This window comes from Halichoerus grypus, chromosome X (assembly GCF_964656455.1).
Source record: "Halichoerus grypus chromosome X, mHalGry1.hap1.1, whole genome shotgun sequence".
Taxonomy (NCBI): domain Eukaryota; kingdom Metazoa; phylum Chordata; class Mammalia; order Carnivora; family Phocidae; genus Halichoerus; species Halichoerus grypus.
The window spans coordinates 30,404,329-30,418,258 of NC_135727.1; positions in this window are offsets into that span (position 1 = coordinate 30,404,329).

Here is a 13,930-nt window from a genome sequence, read left to right on the forward strand (position 1 = left end):
CAGCGGGGAGCCTGCTTCTCCCTCTCTCTCCCTCTGCTTGTGCTCTCTCTGTCAAATAAATAAAATCTTTAAAAAAAAAAAAAAGAATCAGTCAACTATAGATGAAGGCAGGGTCCTATGGAACCATGACTGCCCAGTGGGTGGCTGGTGCCTAGAGAGTACAGTACGGACAGAGGGGACCTGCCCGCCCCAGCTCCGGGCTGGGAACAAGACACCTGCACACTAGGCCTGGTGTTGCTTCCAGCAATATTTTCCTTCTCTGGGCCTCTGTCCTCTTTTGGCTGCTTCTCTTCACCCAGTGCTTTCTACAGTTCTTTATGTTGGTTTTTGTTTAAGTTTGCTTTGCTGTGTGTATTTTCAGAAGTTTCCAAGAATACTGAGATGTGGGAAAGATGACATGTCAAGTAAACAAGAGAGAATCCTGAAATAAATGAGACAAGCTTATGAACTGTGGGATTTGAAAAAGACATACCCTTTTGACCTTAGACCAAATTCTTAGTTTGGGCCACAAGGCCAGTTGGAAGTTCAAGCTAGAATAAAATGTTACTTCTCTTTAGAAACTCAGGGATGAGTCCCATGTTCTTATCTGGAGCTGCTCATTCTGGAAGAAGCCCTCGTGGCCGCCTTGTACACTACAGCCTGGCATCCGAGCCCTCTGAGACATGTATTTTCTTTTTAAAGATTTTATTTATTTATTTGACAGAGAGAGACACAGCGAGAGAGGGAACACAAACAGGGGGAGTGGGAGAGGGAGAAGCAGGCTCCCCGCGGAGCAGAGAGCCCAATGTGGGGCTCGATCCCAGGACCCTGGGACCATGACCTGAGCCGAAGGCAGACGCTTAACCACTGAGCCACCCAGGCGCCCCTGAGACATGTATTTTGATGGGTTCCAAACAGCACATGATAGAGGCAACTTGTTTGATTGCTATCAATTCATTATTGTGGTTGTGTTTGAAAGCGTTTTTTAAAAGATTTTATTTATTTATTTGAGAGAGAGAGAGAGAGAGAGAGAGAGCCGAGCAGGGTGGGGGAGGGGCAGAGGGAATGGGAGAAGCTGAGCAGGGAGCCCATCCCAGGACCCTGGGATCATGACCTGAGCCAAAGGCAGCCGCTTAATGGACTGAGCCACCCAGGCGCCCCTTGTTTGAAAACATTTAAAAAATACAGTAACCATAGGGGAAATTGCGTGCGGGCCATACGGGAACTCTCTGTAATATTCTTGCAACTTTTCTGTATATCTAAAACTATTTGAAAATAAAATATTTATCTAAAAATAGAATGAAATAGGGGTGCCTGGCTGGCCCAGTCAGTAGAGCATGCAACTCTTGATCTCGGGGTTGTGAGTTCAAACTCCACGGTGGGGGTAGAGATTACTTAAAAATAAATCTTTAAAAAAATAGAATGAAATAACCAACCAAACACCTAAGCCTAGGGGTGAAATTAATTAAGCATGCATTTTAGGGGCGCCTGACTGGCTCAGTTGGTAGAGTATGCAACTCTTGATCTCGGGGTTGTGAGTTCGAGCCCCATGTTGAATGTAGAGATTACTTAAAAAAAAATCTTTAAAAAAAAAAACAGGCATTTTAAAGTGTGGTGCTCAAGGAAGCATGCTGATGGGAAAGTGAGTTCCTGGTATGTTTACAAATCACCAAAAGCTCTTGAGGTCCACTGATGATGTCTACATCACTAACACCTATCTTTTTTTTTTTTAAACACATTTTATTTATTTATTTATTTATTTAAGATTTTATTTATTTATTTGACAGAGAGAGACCCACAGCGAGAGAGGGAACACAAGCAGGGGGAGTGGGAGAGAGAGAAGCAGGCTTCCCGCTGAGCAGAGAGCCCGATGTGGGGCTCAATCCCAGGACCCTGGGATCATGACCTGAGCCGAAGGCAGACGCTTAACGACTGAGCCACCCAGGCGCCCAACACCTATCTTAAGGTTGTGTCTACACAGAGTGTTCCCCATCGGTTGACAGAGAAAATGTACTATTTGTAGGCTGTCTTTTCTTAGTAGAAGCCTCTGTGTAGGTGTTTCGGTTAATTGTGTGGGAGCAGCAGAAGAATGCAGAAAGTTCGTGGAGCTTTGGAGCTGGGCAGGTCTGGGTTTACATCATCTACCTTTCACTGGCCCGCTGGGTGACTTAGGGGAGTTACTTAACCTCCCTGAGGACATATGAAATGGAGGTTAATGCTGTGTTACAGACTTGCTGTGACAATTAAATGAGATGGTATGTCAAAAATACCTGGACTGTTGTTGGGACTTAGTAAATGGTAACAATTTATCTTTAAGAGTTCTGGAGTAAATCTGTACCAATATTTTTTCTTCTTTCTCTTTTCTCTTCTCTTCTCTTCTCTTCTCTTCTCTTCTCTTCTCTTCTCTTCTCCTCTCCTCTCCTCTCCTCTTCTCTTCTCTTCTCTTCTCTTCTCTTCTCTTCTCTTCTCTTCTCTTTTCTCTTCTCTTCTCTTCTCTTCTCTTCCCTTCCCTTCCCTTCCCTTCCCCTCCCTTCCCCTCCCTTTCCCCTCCCCCTCATCCTCCCCTTCCCTTCCCCTCCCTTTCCCCTCCCCCTCACTCTCCCCTTCCCTTCCCTTCCCCTCCCCTTCCCTTCCCTTCCCTTCCATTCCCTTCCCCTCCCCTCCCCTTCCCTCCCCTTCCCTTTCCTTTCCTTCCCTTCCCCTCCCTTCCCTTTCCTTTCCTTCCCTTCCCCTCCCTTCCCTTTCCTTTCCTTCCCTTCCCCTCCCTTCCCTTTCCTTTCCTTCCCTTCCCCTCCCTTCCCCTCCCCTCCCCTCCCCTTCCCTTTTCTTTCTTTCTTTCTTCCTTCCTTCCATCTTTTTTCTCTCCTTCCTTCCTTCCTTTCCTTCCTTTGCTTCCTTTGCTTCCTTCTTTATCTTTTGACTGGATTGGAGGGGGGATGGACAGTTTCTGTTTCAGCAGGCAGTTAACAGAAAGTTCACACTGGTGCAGATATTTAGGAGCAAACTGAAAACTAAAAACTGAAAGTGAATGAATAATAAATAAGCTGCTGTAAGACTCCCTAATTTATGGAAGGAGTGGAAGCCTGGAGCCCAGCGTTATTAGGAAACAGTAAAGGGTCCCAAGAAGATGAGGATGTTCATCTCCAAATAGGAAATGTCAAGAATAACATTCACTCATGTAACAAATATTTTAGTAACAAATATTCCCTCATGTGTCAAACAGCATATGTCGGCTGTTGGGGGTACAGGGGTGAACAGGCTCGGCACGGACACTGTACTGGGATCTCACCGTCTAGTCCAGTAGACACACACAGACACACACAGACACACACACACCCCTGCAAGGTTCTTGACTTAATATTGGTGTGCAACACATACTCATATTTTTATTTTATTCTATTTCGTTAAAAAATACATTTCATAACCCACTAATAGGTTGCATCTACAGTTTGAAAAACATTGATCTAGTCAAGGGGATAGACACACAGACTGTTAGTTATCCGACACTGTTATAAGAGCAGCGACAGAGGAGTGTTCCTAGGGGCCAAGGGGAGTATTCTGAACTCACATATTTTAAATTAAAAGGTCTGGTTAAATCTGGTGCCAAAACAGCATATGTCCCTAGTGTAAGCTGCATTTTTTATCTTTTTTTTTTTCATTTTTATATTTTTTATCTTTAATCACCAAAGTGACATTCCTATGTTTGCAATATGCATAGAACCATATATTTTGTATGGAATTTGGGGATCCCAGAATGGTAGTATTTTATTCAAATAAAAGCTTTGTGCTTTAAAAGCTTTTCACTGACATTTCGAAGCACACTAGAAACAGTACTTTTGTCCATTATCTATTGCTGGGTAACAAACTATCCCCAAAATGAGTGGCCTAAAACATTTTGTTTCCATCATCATTTTGTGGGTCAGGACCTTGTATAGGCCTTGGCTGGATGGAAGGGGCAACAGGGACCGGAGGATCCCAGGATGGCTTCTTCACTTACACTGAGAAGGAAAAATCTCCTCTACCTTTCAAAGTTCTTCTGGCTGGTCTAAGAAGTGTCTTGATCTGAGACAGATTGATAAGGGAAAATCAAATTTGATTATGTATGTATGGGGAATCCACATAAACATGAGCGATTCCAATGACAGGTAAAACGAGGTATATATGTCATCCTGAACTAAGGAGAAGAGGGTAGGGACCTGGGACTTCCAAGGGAAGGAAAGCAACTCACAGGAAGATAGAAAGGAGTAAATGTTTGGTAAACAAGTGTTTGCTAGGCCACACAGAAACAAGGGGACACAGAACTTGGATCAAACAGGCCTCGCTAGGTGCCTCCTTGTCTACCATACTTAGTTCATATTGTACTGTAGTTATATGTGGTGTTAGCTCTCTTTCGGGAGCACGTTCTTTATCCAAATTCTTTTAGGCAGTTGAGGGGAGGGTCAGAGTTTCTTCCCGAGTCTTTTGGGCCTTGATTGTTTTCAGCTCGAAATAATGTGTGCAAAAGTGGCACATCTTAGGGTGATCGTTCTGAACCCCTATACTCACACGCTGAGCACCTTGGCACTGCTTGGTCTGTTTCCCTCCACATGGCAACTCATCCTCCAGGGCCCCTCCATGGAGCTTGGGCTTCACACAACATGGTGGTCTCAGGCTAGCTGACTGCTTACGTGGCACCTGGCTTGACTGAATGTTCCGAGAAACAGGAACCGGATGCTGCTGGCAGCCTCTTCGGACCTGAGCCCTGAAACTGGCAGCAGGAGCATGTTCATGGCTGTAAAGACTGTGTAACCCCACAGGGCTCCACGATGAGTTTGATGCCCTGCTCTTTGCCGTCTTGAAATTCCTTTTTTAAATTATTCTATTTTTTTAAAGTTTATTTATTTATTTTTGGTAATCTCTATACCCAGTGTGGGGGCTTGAACTCATGATCCTAAGGTCAAGAGTCCCATGCTCTTCCACACTGAGCCAAGGAGGCACCCGCCCTATTGAAATTCTTAATAAATGCTCAGAAGGGATCCTACATTTTCAGTTTGCGCTCTGCCTAGTATATCTCTTTTGCTGTATTTTATTGGTCTAAGCAGTTACAGAATCCACTGGGATTCAAGGGAAGGGGCTATAGAACCCACCATTGGGAAGAGTGTCAAAGAACTCATGATCACCTTTAATCCATCACAGCATGGTGTAAGAGAGGGGTGAGAGTGCGAGAATCAAGAAATCTGAGGTCTGGGGGCAGCTGGCTGGCTCAGTCAGAAAAACATGTGACTCTTGATCTCGGGGTCATGAGTTTGAGCCCCAACATTGGGTGTAGAGATTACTTAAATAAACAAAGAAAAAAAGAAAAGAAATCTGAGGTCTAGTCCCAGTTTTATAGCTACCACGGGCCTGCCCCTCACAACCACTTCAGCTCTTGGGACGTCAGTTTCCTTCCACTTGAAATGAGGAAATTGGTTCTAAAGTCATGAACCTCTAGTACCACATTTGTAACTCTCTAAATGTACATCTGATACAGTGTTCGTTAGAAAAAGTGTTTCCACGGGGTTCACCAAAGGGAGAGAGGCATGGGAACGGAAGGCCAATGAACTACGAGACAATGATTATTAGTTTAATCAGGAGGACCGTGGATCTAAATTCAAGGTCAACTGCCTCCGCCTGCCACTTGTTCATTCCAGAAACACCCGTCACAGAGTGTGAGGCAGACCCACAGTGCTGGGTGCTGGGCTGCGGTGGTGAGCCATATCCACAGGCGCCCATCTCCACGGGTTCACAGTCTACAGGCGAGCATGCAGACGGTTGCAGCCCCGAATGCTGAGTGCTGTGGCGGGGAAGGCATGAAGTCCTTGCGTACCTGTCCTGAACAGGGCAGGGGCTGAGGAAGAGCAAGCTGAGCTCTGCGGCTGAAGAGGAGTTAGGTCTGGGGAATGGAGTGGCTGGTTCATATCCTCTGCAGAAGAAAGAGACCGTGAAATAGGCCCGGTCAAGAGGAAGCTGGGAGACTTTAGGGAACTGAGAGTCACCGTGGGTGGAGCTAGTGCAGACGGGATATGTTGGGTGGTGGCCAGAGACAGTGCTGACAGGAGTAGGAATGAGGCTGAAGACATAAGCAGGGTCAGATCTCGGGGAGCCTCTAAGTCTTGAGAGGGAGTTTGGATTCTATCCTGAGGCCCAGAAAAACATTGAAAGTTTCAGAATTGGACAGTGGTCTATCTGGTTGGGGTTTAAGGAATCATCGGGGTTACTGTGTGGACTGGTCAACTGTGGGGCAGGGTTAGGCTAAGAGTGGACTGGTCAGAGGCTGTGGTTTGTAGTCTGGGTGAGAAACGATGGTGACAGCACTAAGGCAGGGGGAGTAGAGATGGAGGGAAATGGACAGATCAGAGAGATTCTGTAGAAGCAGCAAGCCTTGTGATTGAGTGTAGGGGAGGAAGAAGATGGCGGTGGCAAGGATGATGCCCAAGTTTCTGGTTTGAGCAACAGGGTGGATTGGATGGTGGTGTCATTTACTGAGAGGGAAACAATAGATTTTTTGGTGGAAAAGTGGAGGAGATCAAGCGTTCAGTTTGGCATATATTTCGTTTGGGACGGTGGTAAGACTTCCAGGTGAAGATATCCAATAGAGAGTTGGGTTGTGGGTATGCAAGTCAAAAGAACTGGAGGAGGCTGTGGGTTAGGAGAGGGGTTTTGTTTTTGACCTAGGAGTGACAGCTTGTTTGCATAATGATGTGAAGAACACAGGAGAGGAAAAGTAGGAAGACAAGAGGGGTCAATAGGAATAGTTAATGGATCAAAGCTCCTGAGGGCTGGAAACGGATGGGTCAGCACAGGACTAGGGATTTGTCTTACAGAGGAGAGCCTAGGAATTAAGAGTTCAGACTCTTGGGTTGGGGGGATGGGGGAAGTAGGTGAAGGGAATTAAGAGTACACTTATCTTAAAAAAAAAAAAGGTATACTTTGTAAAAAAATTTGTACTATTTTTTCCTTCAAAATTGTTATTTAAATTCTAGTTACTTAACATATAGTGTAATACTGGTTTCAGGAATAGAATTTAGTGATTCATCACTTACATATAACAACCAGTGCTCATCACAAGTGCCCTCCTTAATACCCATCCCCCATTTAGCCCATCCCCCACCCATCTCCCTCTATCAACCCTCAGTTTGTTCTCTATGGTTAAGAGTCTCTTATGGTTTGCCTCCCCTCTCTCCTTCTCTTTTTTCCCCTTCCCACACGTTCATTTGTTTTGTTTCCTAAATTCCACATATGAGTGAAATCATATGGTATTCGTCTTTCTCTGATTTATTTCACTTAGCATAATACTCTCTAGCTCCATCCACATTGTTGCAAATGGCAAGATTTCATTCTTTTTTTAAAAGATTTTATTTATTTATTTGAGAGAGAGAGCATGAGCAGTGGGGGGCGGAGGGGTAAAGGGAGAGGGACAAGCAGACTCCCCAATGAGCAGGGAGCCCAAAACAGGGCTCGATCCCAGGACCCCGAGATCATGACCTGAGCTGAAGTCAGACACTTAACCAACTGAGCCACCAGGATGCACCTCTTTTTTTGTTTCTAGAGAGGGAATAGGGAGGGGTAGAGAGAGTGGGAGAGAGAGAATCCTAAGCAGGCTCCATGCCCACCCAGCATGGAGCCCGACACTGGGCTCAGTCTCACAACCCTGAGATCATGACCTGAGCCAAAATCAAGAGTGGTATGCTTCACCAACTGAGCCACCCAGGCAACCTAAGATTTCATTCTTTTTTTTTTTAAGATTTTATTTATTTATTTGAGAGAGAGAGAGCACAAGTGAAGGGAGGGGCAGAGGGAGAAGCAGACTCTCCACTGAGCAGGGAGCCCAATGCCAGGCTCGATCCCAGGACCCTGGGATCATGACCTGAGCTGAAGGCAGATGCTTAACCGACTGAGCCACCCAGGGGCCCCAAGATTTCATTCTTTTTGATGGCTGAGTAATATTCCATTGTGTGTGTGTGTGTGTGTGTGTGTGTGTGTATGTGTGTGTGTGTGTGTGTTTGTGTGTGTGTATACCACCTCTTCTTTACCCATTCATCAGTTGATGGACACTTGGGCTCTTTAAAGTACACTTATCTTGATGAGCACTGAGTAATGTATAGAGTTGTCGAATTACTATATTGTACACCTGAAACTAATATAACACCATATGTTAACTCTACTGGAATTAAAAAAAAGAGTTCAGGAGTGCCTGGCTGGCTCATCAGTAGAGCACACGACTCCTGAACTTGGGGTTGTGAGTTTGAGCCCCCCGTTGGGGGGAGAGTGTACTTTAGGAAACAACAAAAAAAAGAGTTCAGACTCTGGAATCTGGGTTGGAACACTTGGTTCTATCACCTAGCTGTGAGACCTTGGACAAGTCACTTACTCTCCCTGAGTCTCAGTTTCCTCAACTTTAAGGTGGGAAAATGATGAGAACCTCCTGTTTGGTCTGATAATTAAAGGAGATAATGCAGGTAATAGACTTACTATTGTGCCTGGCCCTGCATAAATGGTAGATGTTATTATTATAACAGGAGCCCAGGAGTAAAAAAAAAATGGGTACACATGCAAGTCAGTTCATAAGCTTGGTTGCAGGAAGTTGAACAAATTCTTTTTAGATGTTTTATATCTTTCGGATGAAATAAAAGGTGAAGTTGTCTCTGGGGGGCTATCTGCTAATGTCTCTGGGCATAGAAAAGCCCCTTTTTTTGCACTGACTGGGACCTAGAATAGTCACTATCAACAGAGGGTCCACAAATCACCAGTCACTGAAATCATCTAGATTGGCTTTTAAATTAAAGTAAAAAAAAAAAAGTGGGGCGCCTGGGTGGATCAGTCGGTTGAGCATCGACTCTTGGTTTCAGCTCAGGTCGTGATCTCAGGGTCATGAGCTCGAGCCCCGTGTGGGGCTCTGCACTCAGCAGGGAGTCTGCTTGGGATTCTGTCTCTCCCTCTTCCTCTGTCCCTCCCCTGGCTTGTGCTCTTTTGCACTCTCTCTCTCAAATAAATAAATCTTTACAAAAATTAAAGTAAAAATGGGAATAGCAGAATGATTCCTGATTTTGTAGCCTAATACTGAAACTTGTGTAGGGCATAGTGACAAGTATTTGTTCATCTGATTTTTTCCTGATCTAGTTTCTTTAAAAAAAAAAAAAAAGATTTTAGGGGCGCCTGGGTGGCTCAGTCGGTTAAGCGTCTGCCTTCGGCTCAGGTCATGATCCCAGGGTCCTGAGATCGAGCCCCACATCGAGCTCCCTGCTCCACGGGAAGCCTGCTTCTCCCTGTCCCGCTCTCCCTGCTTGTGTTCCCTCTCTCACTGTGTCTCTCTCTGTCAAATAAATAAATAAAATCTTTAATAAAAAAAATAAAAAAATTTTTATTTTATTTTTTAAGTAATCTCTACACCCAATGTAGGGCTCGAACTTACAACCCCAAGATCAAGAGTCACATGCTCTCCCAACTAAGCCACCCAGGCACCCCCTGATCTGGTTTCTTAATAGACTTTTTAAAGAACAGTTTGAGATTTACCAAAAAATTGAGAAGATAATACAGAGTTAAAGTTCATGGTTTATTTGGATTTTCTTAGTTTTTACCTAATATCCTTTTTCTGTTCCAGGATCCCATCTACTTTGCATATAGTTGTTATGTCCCCTTAGGCTCCTCTTGGCTGTGATAGTGTCTTGGACTTTCCTTTTTGATAACCTGGACAGTTTTGAGGAGTACTGGTCAAATATTTTGGAGGATGCTCCTCTATTGGATTATTTGATGTTTTTCTCATGTTTAGACTGAGGTTACAGGGTTTGGGGAGGAAGATCACAGAGATCAAGTGCCATTCTTATCAGATCATGTTAAGGGTATATACTATCAATATGATTTATCACCCTTGATATTGATCTTGATCACCTGGCTGAAATAGGGTTGGTCAGGCTTCTCCACTGTAAAGTTACTTTCCCCCCTTCGCAACTCTTTGGAAGGAAGTCACAATGTGCAGCACACTCTTAAGGAGTGGGAAGCACACTTTAAGGAAGGAATATCCCCATAAATTATTTGGAATTATTCTGCATGTGAGATTTGTCTCTTCTTTCATATTTATTTATTTATTTATTTATTTATTTATTTATGCATTCATTCATTCATTCTATCATTTCTTTATATCAGAATGCACATGGATATTTCTTTTATACTTTGTGCTATAATCCAGTACCTCCCCAGCCCTAGAATCAGCCTTTTCTCCAAGGAAACAAGGATCCTTGGTTTCTCTTATTGGAGAATGGTATTAGAAACCACAATCTGGGTGGTAGGTATATTCCATCTGAATAAACTTTAACTTGATCACAAACCTATCACCTTGAAGTAACGTAGTTGTTTTTCCTATCAGTCAGTGTTCAGCCAGAGAAGCAGGACCAGTAGGAAATCCCTATTAAGGGATTTATTGTAAGGAACTGACTTCTGCGATGGTGAGGTCTGACTAGGCAAATTGGGAATTCACAGGGCAGGTTTTCAGAAGGGCACAGCGGACCTCACAGGTATGGGCTGTCCACAGGCTAAAGCCACTGTCCCCAGGCAGAATTTCTTTTCTTTTTTTTTTTTAAGATTTTATTTATTTATATTTCAGAGAGAGAGAGAGAGCGCACAAGCAGGGGGAGCGGCAGGCAATGGGAGAAGCAGACTCCCTGCTGACCAAGGAGCCCGATGTGGGACTCAATCCCAGGACCCTAGGATCATGACCTGAGCCAAAGGCAGATGCTTAACTGACTGAGCCACCCAGGCATCCCAGAATTTCTTTTCTCAGGGGAGCTTCAACCCTGCTCTTAAGGCTTTTCAACTGATTGAATCGGGCCCACCCAGGTTATCTAGGATAACTTCCCTTACTTAAAGCGAACTATAGATTTAATTACATCTGCAAAATACGCCCCCCCCCACCGACTGCAACACCTAAATTAGTGTTTGAATAAATGGGGACTGTAGCAGAGCTAAGCTGACACATCAAGAAGACCATCACACCTTGGGGCGCATCACCCCCTTATGAACTAAAGCTTTCAGACTGTTACATATTCAGAACAGAGTTTTTGTTTTGTTTTGTTTTGTTTAAGTAAGCTCCATGCCCAACTTGGGGCTTGAACTCAAGACCCCAAGATTGGGAATCACATGCTCTCCCAACTGAGCCAGCTGGGTAACCCCCTAGACTGTTACATATTCAGGACGCCCATAAACTTCTTGCCTTCTTCAGCTGAACACTGAATACTTTGCTCTGGTTGTAATTACCCAGGGCCCCCAATGTGAACATCATTTATCATACTGAACTGAGCTCACAGAGGTGCATCAGGGCCTCTGAGGCCTGGAAGATGACTTACCCCCAAGCCCAGGATCCTCGTTGCTCCAGGTCTTTTAGTTCCTCTGTCAACTTTCTTTTAAAGTTTATTTATTTATTTTAGTCATCTCTACACCCAATGCAGGGCCTGAACTCACGACCCTGAGATCAGGAGTCAGCAGCACACTCTTCCGCTTGAGCCAGCCAGGTGCCCCCTCTCCGTCAGCTTTCTACTGATAGACTTCCTCCTTCTTTCCTTTCTGAAGGCTGCCACTTCTCACTGTCATTAGCCTGACTCTCCCACACCCTACATGCAACAACTTTGCTAGGTGATGGGAGCTGAAAGCCAAGGGCACACAGGTTGCTCTGGGAACAAACGTCGATCCTACAGGTGTCTCTCTGTCCTTGGGGTTGAGACAAGTGTCAAATATGAAATGGATCGACCAAAAGCATTATACAAAATGAACGCTCATATTTCTGTACTCGGTACTGGGGATACAAGGATAAGTAAGAGCTGATACTTTTCTTTCCTTATTTACTCAGTAACTCCGTGTGTGTGTGTGTGTGTGTGTGTGTGTGTGTGTGTGTTGTGGACAAGGGAAAGCATATAAGGCTATCAGCTAATCTTTCAGCAGAAAGTTAGCAGGCCAGAAGAAGGTGGCATGATGCATTCACAGTGCTGAAAGGAAAAACCTACAACCAAGAATACTCTATCCAGCAAAGTTATCATGCAGAATTAAAGGAGAGAGAGAGTTTCTAAGACAAATAAAAGTTAATGGTGTGCCTGGGTGGCTGAATTGATTGGGTGTGCGACTCTTGGTTTTGGCTCAGGTCATGATCTCAAGGTGGTAAGATCAAGCCCCATGTCAGGCTCTGCGCTCAGCATGGAGTCTGCTTGAGATTCTTTCCCCTCCCTCTCCCACCCCCTGCTCCTCACCCCTGCTCTCTCTCTCTCTTTCTAAAATAAATAAATAAATAATCTTTAAAAAAAAGTTAAAGGAGCTCATCACCACTAAGCCAGCCTTCCAAGAAATGTTAAAGGGTCTTTCAGCGGAAAAGAAAACAACGTAACTAGAAGTAAGAAAATTATGAAACAAATTTCACTGGTAAAAGCAAACATGTAAAGGTAGTATGGATCAGTCACTTATAAAGCTAGCATGAATATTAAAAGACAAAAGTAATAAAATTAATTACATCTAAAAAATTAATTCAGGGATTCACAAAATGAAAAGATGTAAAATATGACATCATATACATAAAATGTGGAGAAGGAGGAGTAAAAATGTAGTGCTTCTAGAATGTGTTTGAACTTAAGTGACCATCAACTTAATATAGACTGCCATATACTTAGGATGTTACATATGAACCTCATGGTAACCACAAACCAAAACCCTATGATAGATACACAAAAAATAAAGAGAAAGAAATCCAAGCGTAACACTGAAGAAAGTCATCAATCCACAAGGGAAGCGAGCAAGAGAAGAAAAAAAGAAACAGAGGGGCGCCTGGGTGGCTCAGTTGGTTAAGCAACTGCCTTTGGCTCAGGTCATGATCCCAGGGTCCTGGGACCGAGCCCCGCATCAGGCTCCCTGCTCGGCTGGAAGCCTGCTTCTCCCTCTCCCACTCCCCCTGCTTGTGTTCCCTCTCTCTCTGTCTCTCTCTCTCTGTCTGTCAATTAAATAAATAAAATCTTAAAAAAAAAAAAAGAAAAAAAGGAACAGAAAACTACAAAAGCAACCAGAAAACAATTAGCAAAATTGGCAATAAGTACATGCCCATCAATAATTACTTTAAAAGTAAATGGTCTAAATGCTCCAATCAAAAGACTAGGGTGACTGAATGGATTAAAAAAAAACAAGACCCATCTATATGCTGCCTACAAGAAACTCACATCAGACTTAAAGACACATACAAACAAAAAGTGAATGAATGGAAAAATATACTCCATGTAAATGGAAGCAAAAAAAAAAAAAAAAGCTGGGGTAGCAATACTTATATCAAACAAAATAGACTTTAAAAGAAATAATGTAATAAGAGACAAAGAAGAACATTACATTATGATAAAGGGATCAATCCAACAAGAGCATATAACAATTGTAAATATCTATGTACCCAATAGTGGAGTGCCTAAATATATAAAGCAGATATTGACAGATATAAAGGGAGAAAGTGACAGTGATACAATAATAGTAGGGAACTTTAACACCCCACTTACATCAGTGGATAGATCATCCAGACAGAAAATCAGTAAGGAAAAAATGGCTTTGAATGACACATTAGACCAGACGGACTTAACATATACATACAGAACATACCATCCCAAAACAGCAGAATACATGTTCTTTTCAAGTGCACATAGAGCATTCTACAGGATGTTAGATCACAAAACAAGTCTCAATAAATTTTTTTTTTAAGATTTTTAAAAAATTTATTTATTTGACAGAGAAAGAGACAGCGAGAGAGGGAACACAAGCAGGGGGAGTGGGGGAGGGAGAAGCAGGCTTCCCGCGGAGCAGGGAGCCCGATGTGGGGCTCGATCCCAGGACCCTGGGATCATGACCCGAGCCGAAGACAGACGCTTAACGACTGAGGCACCCAGGCTCCCCAAGTCTCAATAAATTTAAGATTGAAATCATA